Below are 14489 nucleotides of genomic sequence, written 5' to 3'. Positions count from 1 at the left end.
GAGTGACTGTCAAACATCACACAGTCTGTAATTAGAAATCTAATTGACTATGACCCTCATAATCGAAACAGGAAGTAACAAAACCCTATTCATTATGCATTCCCTTCCCACAACACTCCACTCTGTTCAATAGCTGTAACTCATTCAGCTGTCTGTGCGTAATAATATCAATGAAATTAGTTGCACAGGTGGTAGGGAGAACACTCTTCTAAACCACTTTTCTTTCAAATGGCAATATTAGCATTCTCAAAAACACAACAGATTGTTCTGCGTCCTATAAAACCAGGACAAGGAAATGGCTCTCTTCATTCCTCAGAAATCTCAAAGGCGGGAGGGACCCTTTTCAAGATAACTCGATGAGCAAGAGGGTATTTTCCCAAGGAACATTTAAGTTATCATCAATTCACTTCCTTTTTTTTAACAATGATTATAAAACATTTATAAGGTTAGCTAGCAATTTTAATTGACATGGCTGTTTTCTCTGCTGCTGTATATCACCTTAAAAGTGTCCCTCCCCCTCTCCAGCAATTCCACAATGGAAAACCCAGGCAAAGTGTTTTATTCTGCTTAACCTTGAAAGATATATGATGTACTCAATGGGCAATCTATTACTTAATTAGTTTTAAGAGATTTGACATCAAACAGGAACGGGTTTGAAATATAAATGAAGCAAGAGCTGAAAGGGATTCAATTTAGAATTGCAAAGGGAAACTCTGTTGCTCCATGAAGGTCAAACTCAGCTTCTCTCTTTAAGTACTCTGAAAAGACATACACACATGAGTATACAGTGGTGGTAATGACAGGAGAACACTTCCCTACCTCTTTATTATTTATTATTATCTCATGATTTCTTTGAAAAAAATGTAGGTTTTTTTTTTATCATCACGTTTATTTTAGCTTTCTTTTCTGAGATAGGATACGCCCAGGCTGACCTCAGCCTCAAAATCCTCTTGTCTTATCCTCCCAAAAGCTGGAGTTACATGTATGTATCATCAAGTTTAAGTTATTTTGAAGTTTAGCCCAACTCCCCCCCAAAACATGTTAGCTATCTGCCTAATATAGGAATTTTGCCACCTGTTTCAACATCACACCCCCTGTTCCACAACATCCCTAGGGATGCTGATGGATGCTAAAAAATAGTCTTTTTGGAAACCATACTGAACATGGCCTTGTAGGATTTGAAGAGTTTTTGAGAAACATGAAAGATGGGAAGTATGTTACATACCCACCACAAGCCAAAACACACACCCAGGAAGCTAGATGAAAAACATTTTGGAGTTCTGGGGTGATAATATGTATGTATGTAAGTCTATAGCATACTATACCAACAGCCAGGATAAACAATGAGAACACTGGAATTGACCTGTAAAGAAAATATATATATCAGTGGATACTTGGTATTTATTTTTTTCTTTTAGAACATGCATCATAGTGCTCACTATCCACAAGCAGACACTTCAATTTCAGTTAAAAGTAAATACAGATTAAGTTACTCAGTTGCACCTTTGAAGTGCTTAATAGCCACCAGGGACTAATGGCTACAGTCCTTGACTAAACAGGTATAGACTCTTCCCAAAGTTACTGAAAATGACAATAAATTGTGTTGCTTCTGATATAGATGAACAACATCCAAATGCTCATTATATAGCAAAAGCATGGGTTGCTGGAGATTACTCTTGGTTGGTTAAAAAAGCTAATTTCCAGCATGTAAAGACTTGGAATGGAGGTGAGTAGAATTATCCACTCCTACCCATGGGGCCAAGAAAAAAGCAATCACATAGAATAAACCAATGGTAGTGCCCATGACACCTCAATGGCTTGACTAGACATAAAAGAGAACACTTATTTAACCAATCACATGGAAAAGGTAAAAGTTCCCTGCTGTAGACTTATTTTGGGCAGAATCCAGATGATGGGCACCTTCATTGGGAGACATGAGAGGGAACGGTTGGGACTGGAGAAGAGGTGCCTTTACCTGTCAAGTTTGAGATTTTGGCCTGAGACTTCTAGGTGTTTGGGCTAGGAGGTCTCAAAAGTAATTTCTAGTCATTATTTTTGACTTCTGCAGTTGATTTCCTGTCTCAACTGCCCTGACACACATTGTAATATCTCTTCATTTCTATAAAGCCTTGAAGCCAGGTCAAACAGAAAAGGAGAATTGATGCCCAGACTGGTGAAAGGATGACATAGCTTGATACCCAGATTTCTGAACTCCATTCTGAACAAAACATCAGCCCAACAGAATTATACTGGTCAAGAGTACAAGCAAGTGCCCATTTCATGCCATCCAGCTCCCAGTGTCTGAGGGTCAATGATGTCTTCCAAGAATGAACAACTCCTCAGTTTAGAGAAAGGGAGTTATGGCTTCTAGTTTTCAAAATGCATCAGTCTGGGCGTGGCCTGTATCAGCATGCAAGTGTTTAACAAAGAGTCCTTTCACACCATGGTTAATGGCACTTCTTATTTCCCTCCCATCTCTTTCTCCCATGGTCTTTATTCTTTCTCCATTCCATTGAGGTCTCCCTTAGGCAATTCTCCAGTATCAGCATCCTAACGTATGCTTCATCCTTTTCTACTGATCCCTTCACAAAGGAAACAGGTGTACTTCAGTTGCAGGTTGACAGATACTTCTATTCATATACATCAACTTCCTGTTTGTTTCATAGGACATCATCCTCACACACTACTTGGTTTACAGACAGAAAGCCACAGAAGGAAGGAATCAAAGAAAGGAAGAAAGTCATAGATGGGAACACCGATGATTGATGATACGGAGCTTAGATGAATTTCCTTGGGTTGGAACTTAAATTACTATGTTTAAATATTCATCTCAAAGAGTCAGGAAAGACCAAGAGGAATTGAAGACCCAGGAGAAGAAAGACTGATGACAAAGTTTCCTAAGAGGCTAGAGTGGACGTTATGAAAGGTAGAGATGCCGCCTGACCCACATCTGGCAATAGGACTATCGAAGGAGCTAAGTAAAGTAAGCAATCCTGTGGGCTAGGGAGGGGAAGTCACTCAAATGGAATCCCACAGACTGCAAAGGATCCATGCAGTCACTCTAGTCATCTTTAGCTTGACCTTCTAGCCACTTGACTCCACATAAGTCAACTTCTGATGTGCTTGGGAAGAGGGAAAGCCAGGTTCATGGTTGAACACCCTAAAAGTGTCAGTGGAACACTTTCACCTTTGTAACTCTACATTTAACTTCTCTTTTACCCAGCATTCTTGTATTTTAGACCTATACCTGGGATTTGTATTTCTGTTTTTGGATATGCTTGTGTTGGTTTAAACATGTTCTTTGTGTTACTAAGCTTTCCCTTTCAAACCATTGATGTGTCTCAAATGTTTGGTTCTCTACTGGAACACCCCTCCCCCCCTCACACACACACACACACATACACACACACACGCACACACACACACACACCTTTTTAAAAAGACAACAAACATGCTACCACTTCTAAATGATGAGTCCAGATTTATGTGTCATCTTAAGTACCTGTGCCCTTCCCTGACCCCAAGGACTCTCATCTGTAAAGTATTTTTCATTTTCAGTGAGAGGCCACCTACACAGAGAAAATTTCTATGCAATAAATTTTAAGGGGAAAATTTCCCTGTTTATTCTTAATACAAAAATAAGAAATAAAAGATAAAATTTGCATGGTTATGATTTCCTGGACAGGTTGTTCACACCTTATGAGCAGGATGTTTCAGAAGTTCACTTGTAAATTGTGTATTTTGGAACACAATTTCCATAGAAAAATATTATAAATTATAATTAGGTTTCCAGGACAGCTCATAAAAGCAAATTTAATATGCGATATACTTGAAATACCACGAATTTGCATGAAATAATAGAAAGTAGCAAATGTAACCCCTGATCTGTTTTCCTTTTACATTGTCACTGTGGGAGCTTATGCAAAACCTGGTGGCTTGCCTAATCCATTGCTCAGGACTGAGCCAAGGATGAAGTTGGACATTTATTTTGGTCTAGTTCCATTATGTTGGAGACATTTCGCTGAATTCAGGGTGAAAGAGAACAGTCGGGGTGGGGGGGTATCTAATTGTAGCCTGAGGGTACTGGATCAGAAACAGATGGTTAAATAGCTCTTGAGCCAAGGGATAAATTTTGTTTTCCTCTACTACAGGACTTTGGATAATCACGATGTCCCTCTCTCTGATTAAAACTAAGAGGCAGACAGTTGGAGGGAGAAAAAAAAAACTGAGAAAGAAGACTTTTTAGAGATCCACATAATGAGAGCTTTGGCTAAGGGGCAACCCATCTATCAATGAACTCGAGAGGAAGCTAAAATGGCAGTTAAAATAAGCACCAAATTCATTACCTGCAGAAAAGTAGAGAGACGGAACCCCTGTGACCCTAGCAACAATTACTGGCAATTAAGTTGCTAGGCAATGGAACAGATGATGTGAACTATTCTTGTGTAAGGAGGAAATAGTTGCTCTCTCCATCCCAGGGAAGAGGAGGAAGGGTTAAGCCAACAAACCAGTGCTGAACATATAGCTCAATGGAGGATGAGGTGGAACTCCCTTTACCCACAGCACCAGTGATGCAGGAGACTAGCCATTCCCTATGCTGTGTGAAAAAGACTGGATTAGGTTCATAGTTCTGCTGAGTCATTGGAACTAGCCCAGGATCTGCCCAGAAGCAAGACTCAGAGCCACAGAAAGAGACCGACGGAGGTAAACCAAATTTATGCTTGCCAGAAGATGAATGTCATAAGGACATGCACCATTTCTCACCTGTAAGCCACCCCCCTGTAAAGTCAGAATGTTGTTCAATCCTGCTGAGTGTGTGTCTGTCTAAGCCACCATGTGTAGAGCTGAAAAGCACTTTAATGATTTTTCCAAGTTGAGTAATTGAAGTTGATATAGCTATTGGCTGTTTAATTCTATATTCATCTAATGAAATAAAAAGAATTGCCTGGCTTACGTTTAAATATATTTACAATGAAATCTTTACACCAAATTTAGATCCTTTCTTGGATGGTCAAAATGCATATAAGTAAATACATTATAAAAGAGGACACTACATGAACATTTAAAAATTGAAATATAACAAAAAGGACCATAGAAAGAATCAACAGAACCAAAAGTTGGTTCTTTGAGAAAATCAACAAGATAGATAAACCCTTAGCCAGACTAACGAGAGGACACAGAGAGTGTGTCCAAATTAACAAAATCAGAAATGAAAAGGGAGACATAACAACAGATTCAGAGGAAATTAAAAAAATGATCAGATCTTACTATAAAAACCTATATTCAACAAAACTTGAAAATCTTCAGGAAATGGACAATTTCCTAGACAGATACCTGGTACCGAAGTTAAATCAGGAACAGATAAACCAGTTAAACAACCCCATAACTCCTAAGGAAATAGAAGCAGTCATTAAAGGTCTCCCAACCAAAAAGAGCCCAGGTCCAGACGGGTTTAGTGCAGAATTCTATCAAACCTTCATAGAAGACCTCATACCAATATTATCCAAACTATTCCACAAAATTGAAACAGATGGATCACTACCGAATACCTTCTATGAAGCCACAATTACTCTTATACCTAAACCACACAAAGACACAACAAAGAAAGAGAACTTCAGACCAATTTCCCTTATGAATATCGACGCAAAAATACTCAACAAAATTCTGGCAAACCGAATCCAAGAGCACATCAAAACAATCATCCACCATGACCAAGTAGGCTTCATCCCAGGCATGCAGGGATGGTTTAATATACGGAAAACCATCAACGTGATCCATTATATAAACAAACTGAAAGAACAGAACCACATGATCATTTCATTAGAAGCTGAGAAAGCATTTGACAAAATTCAACACCCCTTCATGATAAAAGTCCTGGAAAGAATAGGAATTCAAGGCCCATACCTGAACATAGTAAAAGCCATATACAGCAAACCAGTTGCTAACATTAAACTAAATGGAGAGAAACTTGAAGCAATCCCACTAAAATCAGGGACTAGACAAGGCTGCCCACTCTCTCCCTACTTATTCAATATAGTTCTTGAAGTTCTCGCCAGAGCAATCAGACAACAAAAGGAGGTCAAGGGGATACAGATCGGAAAAGAAGAAGTCAAAATATCACTATTTGCAGATGATATGATAGTATATTTAAGTGATCCCAAACGTTCCACCAGAGAACTACTAAAGCTGATAGACAACTTCAGCAAAGTGGCTGGGTATAAAATTAACTCAAATAAATCAGTTGCCTTCCTCTATACAAAAGAGAAACAAGCCGAGAAAGAAATTAGGGAAACGACACCCTTCATAATAGACCCAAATAATATAAAGTACCTCGGTGTGACTTTAACAAAGCAAGTAAAAGATCTGTACAATAAGAACTTCAAGACACTGAAGAAGGAAATTGAAGAAGACCTCAGAAGATGGAAAGATCTCCCATGCTCATGGATTGGCAGGATTAATATAGTAAAAATGGCCATTTTACCAAAAGCAATCTACAGATTCAATGCAATCCCCATCAAAATACCAATCCAATTCTTCAAAGAGTTAGACAGAACAATTTGCAAATTCATCTGGAATAACAAAAAACCCAGGATAGCTAAAGCTATTCTCAACAATAAAAGGACTTCAGGGGGAATCACTATCCCTGAACTCAAGCAGTATTACAGAGCAATAGTGATAAAAACTGCATGGTATTGGTACAGAGACAGACAGATAGACCAATGGAATAGAATTGAAGACCCAGAAATGAACCCACACACCTATGGTCACTTGATTTTTGACAAAGGAGCCAAAACCATCCAATGGAAAAAAGATAGCATTTTCAGCAAATGGTGCTGGTTCAACTGGAGGTCAACATGTAGAAGAATGCAGATCGATCCATGCTTATCACCCTGTACAAAGCTTAAGTCCAAGTGGATCAAGGACCTCCACATCAAACCAGACACACTCAAACTAATAGAAGAAAAACTAGGGAAGCATCTGGAACACATGGGCACTGGAAAAAATTTCCTAAACAAAACACCAATGGCTTACGTTCTAAGATCAAGAATCGACAAATGGGATCTCATAAAACTGCAAAGCTTCTGTAAGGCAAAGGACACTGTGGTTAGGACAAAACGGCAACCAACAGATTGGGAAAAGATCTTTACCAATCCTACAACAGATAGAGGCCTTATATCCAAAATATACAAAGAACTCAAGAAGTTAGACCGCAGGGAAACAAATAACCCTATTAAAAATGGGGTTCAGAGCTAAACAAAGAATTCACAGCTGAGGAATGCCAAATGGCTGAGAAACACCTAAAGAAATGTTCAACATCTTTAGTCATAAGGGAAATGCAAATCAAAACAACCCTGAGATTTCACCTCACACCAGTGAGAATGGCTATGATCAAAAACTCAGGGGACAACAGATGCTGGCGAGGATGTGGAGAAAGAGGAACACTCCTCCATTGTTGGTGGGATTGCAAACTGGTACAACCATTCTGGAAATCAGTCTGGAGGTTCCTCAGAAAATTGGACATTGAACTGCCTGAGGATCCAGCTATACCTCTCTTGGGCATATACCCAAAAGATGCCCTAACATATAAAAAAGACACGTGCTCCACTATGTTCATTGCAGCCTTATTTATAATAGCCAGAAGCTGGAAAGAACCCAGATGACCTTCAACAGAGGAATGGATACAGAAAATGTGGTACATCTACACAATGGAATATTACTCAGCTATCAAAAACAACGACTTTATGAAATTCGTAGGCAAATGGTTGGAACTGGAAAATATCATCCTGAGTGAGCTAACCCAATCACAGAAAGACATACATGGTATGCATTCATTGATATGTGGCCATTAGCCCAAATGCTTGAATTACCCTAGATACCTAGAACAAATGAAACTCAAGACGGATGATCAAAATGTGAATGCTTCACTCCTTCTTTAAAAGGGGAACAAGAATAACCTTGGCAGGGAAGAGAGAGGCAAAGATTAAAACAGAGACTGAAGGAACACCCATTCAGAGCCTGCCCCACATGTGGCCCATACATATACAGCCACCCAATTAGACAAGATGGATGAAGCAAAGAAGTGCAGACCGACAGGAGCCGGATGTAGATCGCTCCTGAGAGACACAGCCAGAATACAGCAAATACAGAGGCGAATGCCAGCAGCAAACCACTGAACTGAAAATAGAACCCCCGTTGAAGGAATCAGAGAAAGAACTGGAAGAGCTTGAAGGGGCTCGAGACCCCATATGTACAACAATGCTAAGCAACCAGAGCTTCCAGGGACTAAGCCACTACCTAAAGACTATACATGGACTGACCCTGGACTCTGACCTCATAGGTAGCAATGAATATCCTAGTAAGAGCACCAGTGGAAGGGGAAGCCCTGGGTCCTGCTAAGACTGAACCCCCAGTGAACTAGACTGGTGGGGGGAGGGCGGCAATGGGGGGAGGGTTGGGAGGGGAACACCCATAAGGAAGGGGAGGGGGGAGGGGGATGTTTGCCCGGATACCGGGAAAGGGAATAACACTCGAAATGTATATAAGAAATACTCAAGTTAATAAAAAAAAAATCTAATTTAACCTAGGACTGACTCGCAGAAACAGAACCCATACCTAAACTGCATAGTTAACCAAAAAACTGAAACCAGCTAGTCTGGGGATTTAGGGCAAACCAATAAAGCCATGCTGAAAAAAGAAAAAAAAATTGAAATATAATTTGTAAAGTATAAGTTATGACAGGAAACTTTTATGAGCACATACGTACATGAAGTGTTAGGAGTAAATATAATATAATGATGGATAAGGGAGATATAGCTCCTGCCTTGTTGAAAAAGAAAGCTTAGCATAAATGAGAGGAAAACAGGGAGGGGCCATCTATTCTGAGAGTGGCAGTGATAGGGTAAACTAAGGTTGCTACCACATCACTCAGAAGATGAGGAGAAGCTTCTATTAAAAGCAATTTCCAAGCCATGTAAAGGAGCAGTAGGGGCAGTGGGCGATGATTAAGAATGTAACTGTGCTGGGAGGGTTTTGGGGGGAAAATTGTCTGTGGTTAAAAATGTGAGAGGAGATAGACACTTGCACCCACCCACTGGACTGAAGTCGGGGACCACTGTGGTTGAATTAGGGAAAGGCTTGAAGAAGCTGAGGAGGAGGGCAACCCTATAGGAAGACCAGCAGTCTCACTAACTCAGTCCCCTGATATTTCTCAGGCACTGAGCCATGAACCAGGCAGCATTCACTAGCTGATGAGGTCCGCAACACAGACACAGCAGAGGACTGCCTGGTCTGGCCTCAGTGAAGAAGATTTGATGCCGGAGGGAGTAGGGAGGCCTGGCAGTGGGGGAGGCATCCTCTTGGATACAAGTTGGGGAGAAGCAATGGGATAAGGAACTGAGGGAGGGCAGACTGGGAGTGGGGCAATGACTGGACTGTAAAATAAAATAAAAGGAATAAAAAAGTGAGAGGAGAAACTTTTCCTTCTGGACACCTCAGACTTGACACTTAGTGCTACAGCCCTTTTGCTCTCAGCCTGAGAATAAAGCACCACGAGGAAGGGCTGAGCCCAGACCATCACAAAGCGGCCAATTTGAAGCCAGGATAGAACATACATGTCTTTTATTTAATTTTTTATTCTTCTAAGCTCTGAACCTTTTTGTGTAAGGAAATAACTTCATCATCACTGTCATCACTGTTTAAAAGACTTTTGGGAAACATATTCTGTTTGTTATTATGGAAAATGTAGCGATCGAAAAAATGCTCAAGCTAGAAATAGAAATGAGAAAAGTAGAACAGCCTTATTCACAGGGAGAATGTTATCCTCTACCCTCTTGGTAGCTAATTGCAAAGGAGCTGCTGTTACTGTGGTTTTGAATACGATGGAGAGGAGGACGAGTAACAGATCAAGTCAACCATTCTGAAAAGTGTTGTGGTAATAGAGGTGATGTGATGCAACCCTTACAGTGTCAGGAGAGGTGATAGGTGTGGACAGGAGCAAATGGTAGCTCAGGGACCCTGGAAAAGCAGACTCTGGAGATCCAGGGCATAAGATGATGTCTGGCTTGCAAGAGCTCACTGCTCAGCAGTGTTTGAGAGAAGAAAGCTTCACCCTAATGGGTGAATGCAAAATGGCTACTCAGCTACTGGCAGTCCAGTTTCTGAGAGGCCATATCAGTGCCTGAGGGAGGAAGGATGAGGTCCCGAAGAAGGACACACAATATTTCACCTGGACACCTCTGGACCTCCTACCTACTCCACAGTTCAGTGCAATTTTCCTACAGCTCTGTTCAATTACTACTTCTCTTCTGGAGGGTTCAGGACCTAACTAAATTGGGTGACTAAAGTACACCCAATTCAACCTCATTCAGTGACCTCGGAGCATAAAGTTCAGCTCATGGGAAAACTCTTCCTAGACCAACAGAATTGATTAATGGTGTTCTCATGGCTCATGGCCTGTTCCACAACACAGTTCATTTGTAAGACTTTTTTAGTTTGTTGAGGATGTATACACTCCACTTTCTGTTAATGGTAATTGCCTAGTATGTGAGTTTTGGATATATACTCAAAGAATAACCATATGGCAATGATCAGAAACACATATTTGAAATGAAGTGTCACAGGTGACACACGGGCAATGCCGGGATGTAGCCAAAACCGTGCAACTATGCATCTTTCTTGGCTTAAACCAATAGAACAATAGTATTGATTGGAAAGGTGACTCAAGTGTGATCAATAGACCCCTATATGCTTGGCTAGTGAAAGGTAACTCCAATGGACCAGACATTTTTTCACAATTTTTACTGCTGTGTCTGATACAATTTTAACTGCACACAGGGTATCTATCCCCCAGGACAGTGAGCAAGAGGAATAATAAATGCTGCAGATTATTTTTAATGATATGACAGCCTATCCAAGAATCAACATAAAGTTCCAGAGCTGAGTAAACAAGATTTTTATTTACCTTTCTTTCTCTCTCTCTCTCTCTCTCTCTCTCTCTCTCTCTCTCTCTCTCTCTCTCTTTCTTTCTTTCTTTCCCTCAGTGGTTCCCAGATAGAAAACAGACACATCACAACTGAGGTTTAGAAACATGGTCCATTACATCTGAGCTGGGTCTTTGAATCTATTTCCTGATTTATGAGCAGACCTTCAGTTTAAGTTCAGCACTTTCACCTACATCTAAGGAAACAGAACAGCCCAGAGAGCTTGGTAGCCCAGATGGGACAGTCTAGGCACTGAGGACAGTGGTCTCAGCAGTGGTTCTAGGGAGAGACAGGATCCAACCTGAAGTTGAAAGATATTGTTATCTTAACCAAACTATAGGAATCTAATTTTGAAGTTAGAGGTAGAAATTTCTTTCCTTACCTCCATACTGAGGTATGAGGATGGAACCACCCTCACAGAAGAGTCGCCATGACAATCCTCCTAGATTTTCTAGAGCTGTGGTGACAGGAACCTCCAGGTGGCCTGGGCCTTACACCAAGAGATGAGCTTTAGTGGCATCAGTCATAAGCAGCTTGTAAAGAATGATAACAGGGATGTGCCATTCGGTAAAGGCGTGACACATGCGATTGATGGGACATAGCAATGTGTCAGCTCTTGCCATTACTCAATGTTACTGGGAATATCAAAGAGATTGTTCAGTTTTAATTTTTGGTGGTGTCTTAGGGTTCTACTGCTGTGAACAGATGCCATGACCAAACAGCCCTTATGAGGACAAAATTTGATTGGTATTGGCTTATATGTTCAGAGGTTCGGTCCATATCATCAAGGTGGGATCATGGCAGCATCCAGGCAGGCATGGTGCAGGAGAAACTGAGAGTTCTACATCTTCAGATGAAGACCACTAGGAGAAGAATGACTTCCAGGAAGCTAAGAGGAGGGTATCAAAGCCAACCCCCATAGTGACGCACTTCCTCTCACAAGGCCACATCTATGCCAACAAGGCCACATTTCCTAAATGTGGCCAAGCATATTCAAACTATCATAGGTAGGTTCTTCCTTTTAAATCTGGGAAACATTAGGCTCATTTTTTCCCCAAGTGGTAGACTATGATATGAGTTGATACACCTTTGCAGTTCAGGGAGAGCACTGACCTTTGATATGTTTTCCTCATGGAATATTTTCAATCACCTCAGCAGAATTAGCAGAGATAGGGAGAATCCTAGAAGGAAGCCAGCATGCCCTGTATTTTACCTAGAAACAACAGTAATCATATTACACCCCTCTGCAGAGAAAACAAAGATCAGGGTTTTCAGACATGTATGAGACAGCAGCCTTGTTAATCTGACTGACTCAGTGCAGGCAAGTGAGAGAATGCCAGCATTAAATCCTTGAACTAACATGCTTTCCTGAGTTCAGGTTTTCCTTCATGGCAAGAAACATTCCTTCCTAATTCCTACCCCAATTGAGCCACTGAGGAGAGAACTGAAACATCTTGTCCTGTTTGAACACTTTACATCTGTACAATAGGTGTCTAGTGTAGGTTTCTAAAGCTGTTCCCATTTACCACAGTGTGTACGAGCCGATTGCTTCCTGAATATTTCTTTTATTAATTAGTGGAGATAGCCCTAGTCAGAAAACATTTTCCCCTCAGCATTATAATCTGCACAGGTTGCATTGAACATCTCTGAGCTGTGACAGAAATGCCGGCAGGCAGGCAACGTGCTGCTTTTCATGTCCAGCTCTAGCAGAAAGGGCAGGGGACATCGTGTCATGGAAATGATGAGCTTGTGATGCCTCTAGCTGAGCCTTAAATATCACCAGAGCCATTTATGCTTTATAGCACACCCTCTTCATCAATAACTCCTGCCTGGCAGGTTTTGCTATTACTATGGAAATAGATATGATTTGTAGGTTCCTTGAACAGGACTCATAATGATGCCACATAATGGGGATATGTATGAAATTATCTAATTGTTGTCACATGCTTTTAATAAAATCATTCATAATACAAATATTCTAGTTCATCTGAAGTCAAGTATAGGACACATAAATTATCTTTGCTGTGGTTGTAGTGCTGAATGGTTGAACGTAGGGCCTTAAGTGTGCTAGACGAATACACTACCTCTGTATATTTCTAGACCTGTAAATTATTTTGAATATAAATATTCTATTACTGGGGCTAGTGAGATGATTCAGCAGTTAAGAGGATGTACATCTCTTGGAGAAGACCTGACTTTGGTTCCCAACACTCATACAGGGCTGCTTATGACCACCTATAACTCCAGTTCCAGGGCATTTAAATGTCCTTTTCTAGTCTCCCTGAGACCTGAACTCATGCATATAACTCCTGTTATACATATGCACATAATTAAAAGAAAACATAGAATCTTTAAAAATCTCATTACTGTCACATTTAGTATGACATGGATTTCAATGTTCAAAACATTTTTATTAGGAAGGCACAATAAGTCAGATCAATTAATGAGCACAGTAATTACATTTGTTATGAATAGCCAGATTACAAGATTTAGCTAAAACAAAACTAAATTAATTGATATTATTTCACCAAGTTCTTTTCCTCCTGTATATTAATGTGCAATCATAACACATCTACTGTTTCATCTGATTGTACATGTATTGAATAAGTATGTTTGGATATTAATCCAAGCATTGTGATAAAGTTTTGAGGTATACTCGTTAAATTAATACACTCTCTGCTCATCTTGAAGCATATTTCAGAGAAAACAAGGGCCAAAAGATGAATATTGATCATAGGAAATTTTATCTGTGATCTGAAGGCAACGGAAGAATGTTGAAGCGTCTGTAGGAGAGGAACAATTATCCTCTCTACTCAGGGTTAGCTGGGAAAAGGACTGGGGGTCCAGTCGGAGGGAACACCTCTGAAATTCAGGCAAGCCATAATGCCTGGCAGGGCTTTGAATGAGAGGGAAGTGAACAATGGTGTAGGAGAAACACTGGGAGGGTGTGGTAAGTCTATAAGGCATAACTCTGAGATGTGACATGACAACATTCTTCTCAAGATGCAATTCAGCCCTCCGGATCAACATAAGATGGCAGCCTTCACAGATACGTAATCCTGCAAGAACACAGGTTTGATCCTTGGAAATGGTGGGAAAAAATCATATAGATTTGAAATGTCATAATGGAAATCCTGGCATATCCCAGTGGGAGCTACACAGATGCAAAGGTTAATCAAGCTAAGAAGCACGGAGGAGTGTGGGAGCAGCCACCGTACTACAGGGCAAGGTTTATGCAAGGAACAAGGCAAAACAACAAGAAGAAACATTAGGTTTCCAGTATTTGGAGCTGACAAAGATTAAACTGTGACAGAAACGCAGGTGGCAGGTAATGTGCTGCTTCATGCTCAGTACTGACAGGAGGGATGGGGGACACTGAGCTCCAAATGTCATTGAACATGATGGTTTTGTAATGCCACCCGATGAACCATGAATACCACGAAAGCCATTATGCCCTACAACACATCCTCTCTATCATTAACTCCCAGATGAAAGTTTCTGGACAAGAGG

General features: G+C 40.6%; 1 protein-coding gene across 8 annotated transcripts in view; it reads right to left on the bottom strand.

The window, feature by feature from the left end:
* The window catches only part of Dlgap1 (DLG associated protein 1), an 869320-nt gene that overhangs the window by 611967 nt on the left and 242864 nt on the right, over nt 1-14489 (bottom strand). Inside the window, exon 3 of one of the 8 annotated variants that reach the window (XM_039084188.2) lies at nt 12093-12192. The exons of the other annotated variants lie outside the window; for them this stretch is intronic. The gene's annotated coding sequence lies outside the window, so the exon portion shown is untranslated. The remainder of the gene's footprint in view (nt 1-12092; nt 12193-14489) is intronic. 8 annotated transcript variants of the gene reach the window in all.

The sequence above is a fragment of the Rattus norvegicus genome, chromosome 9, assembly GCF_036323735.1.
Source record: "Rattus norvegicus strain BN/NHsdMcwi chromosome 9, GRCr8, whole genome shotgun sequence".
Classification (NCBI taxonomy): domain Eukaryota; kingdom Metazoa; phylum Chordata; class Mammalia; order Rodentia; family Muridae; genus Rattus; species Rattus norvegicus.
Note: the sequence above shows the minus strand (reverse complement) of the source record. Positions and strands in the feature narration are given on the sequence as shown.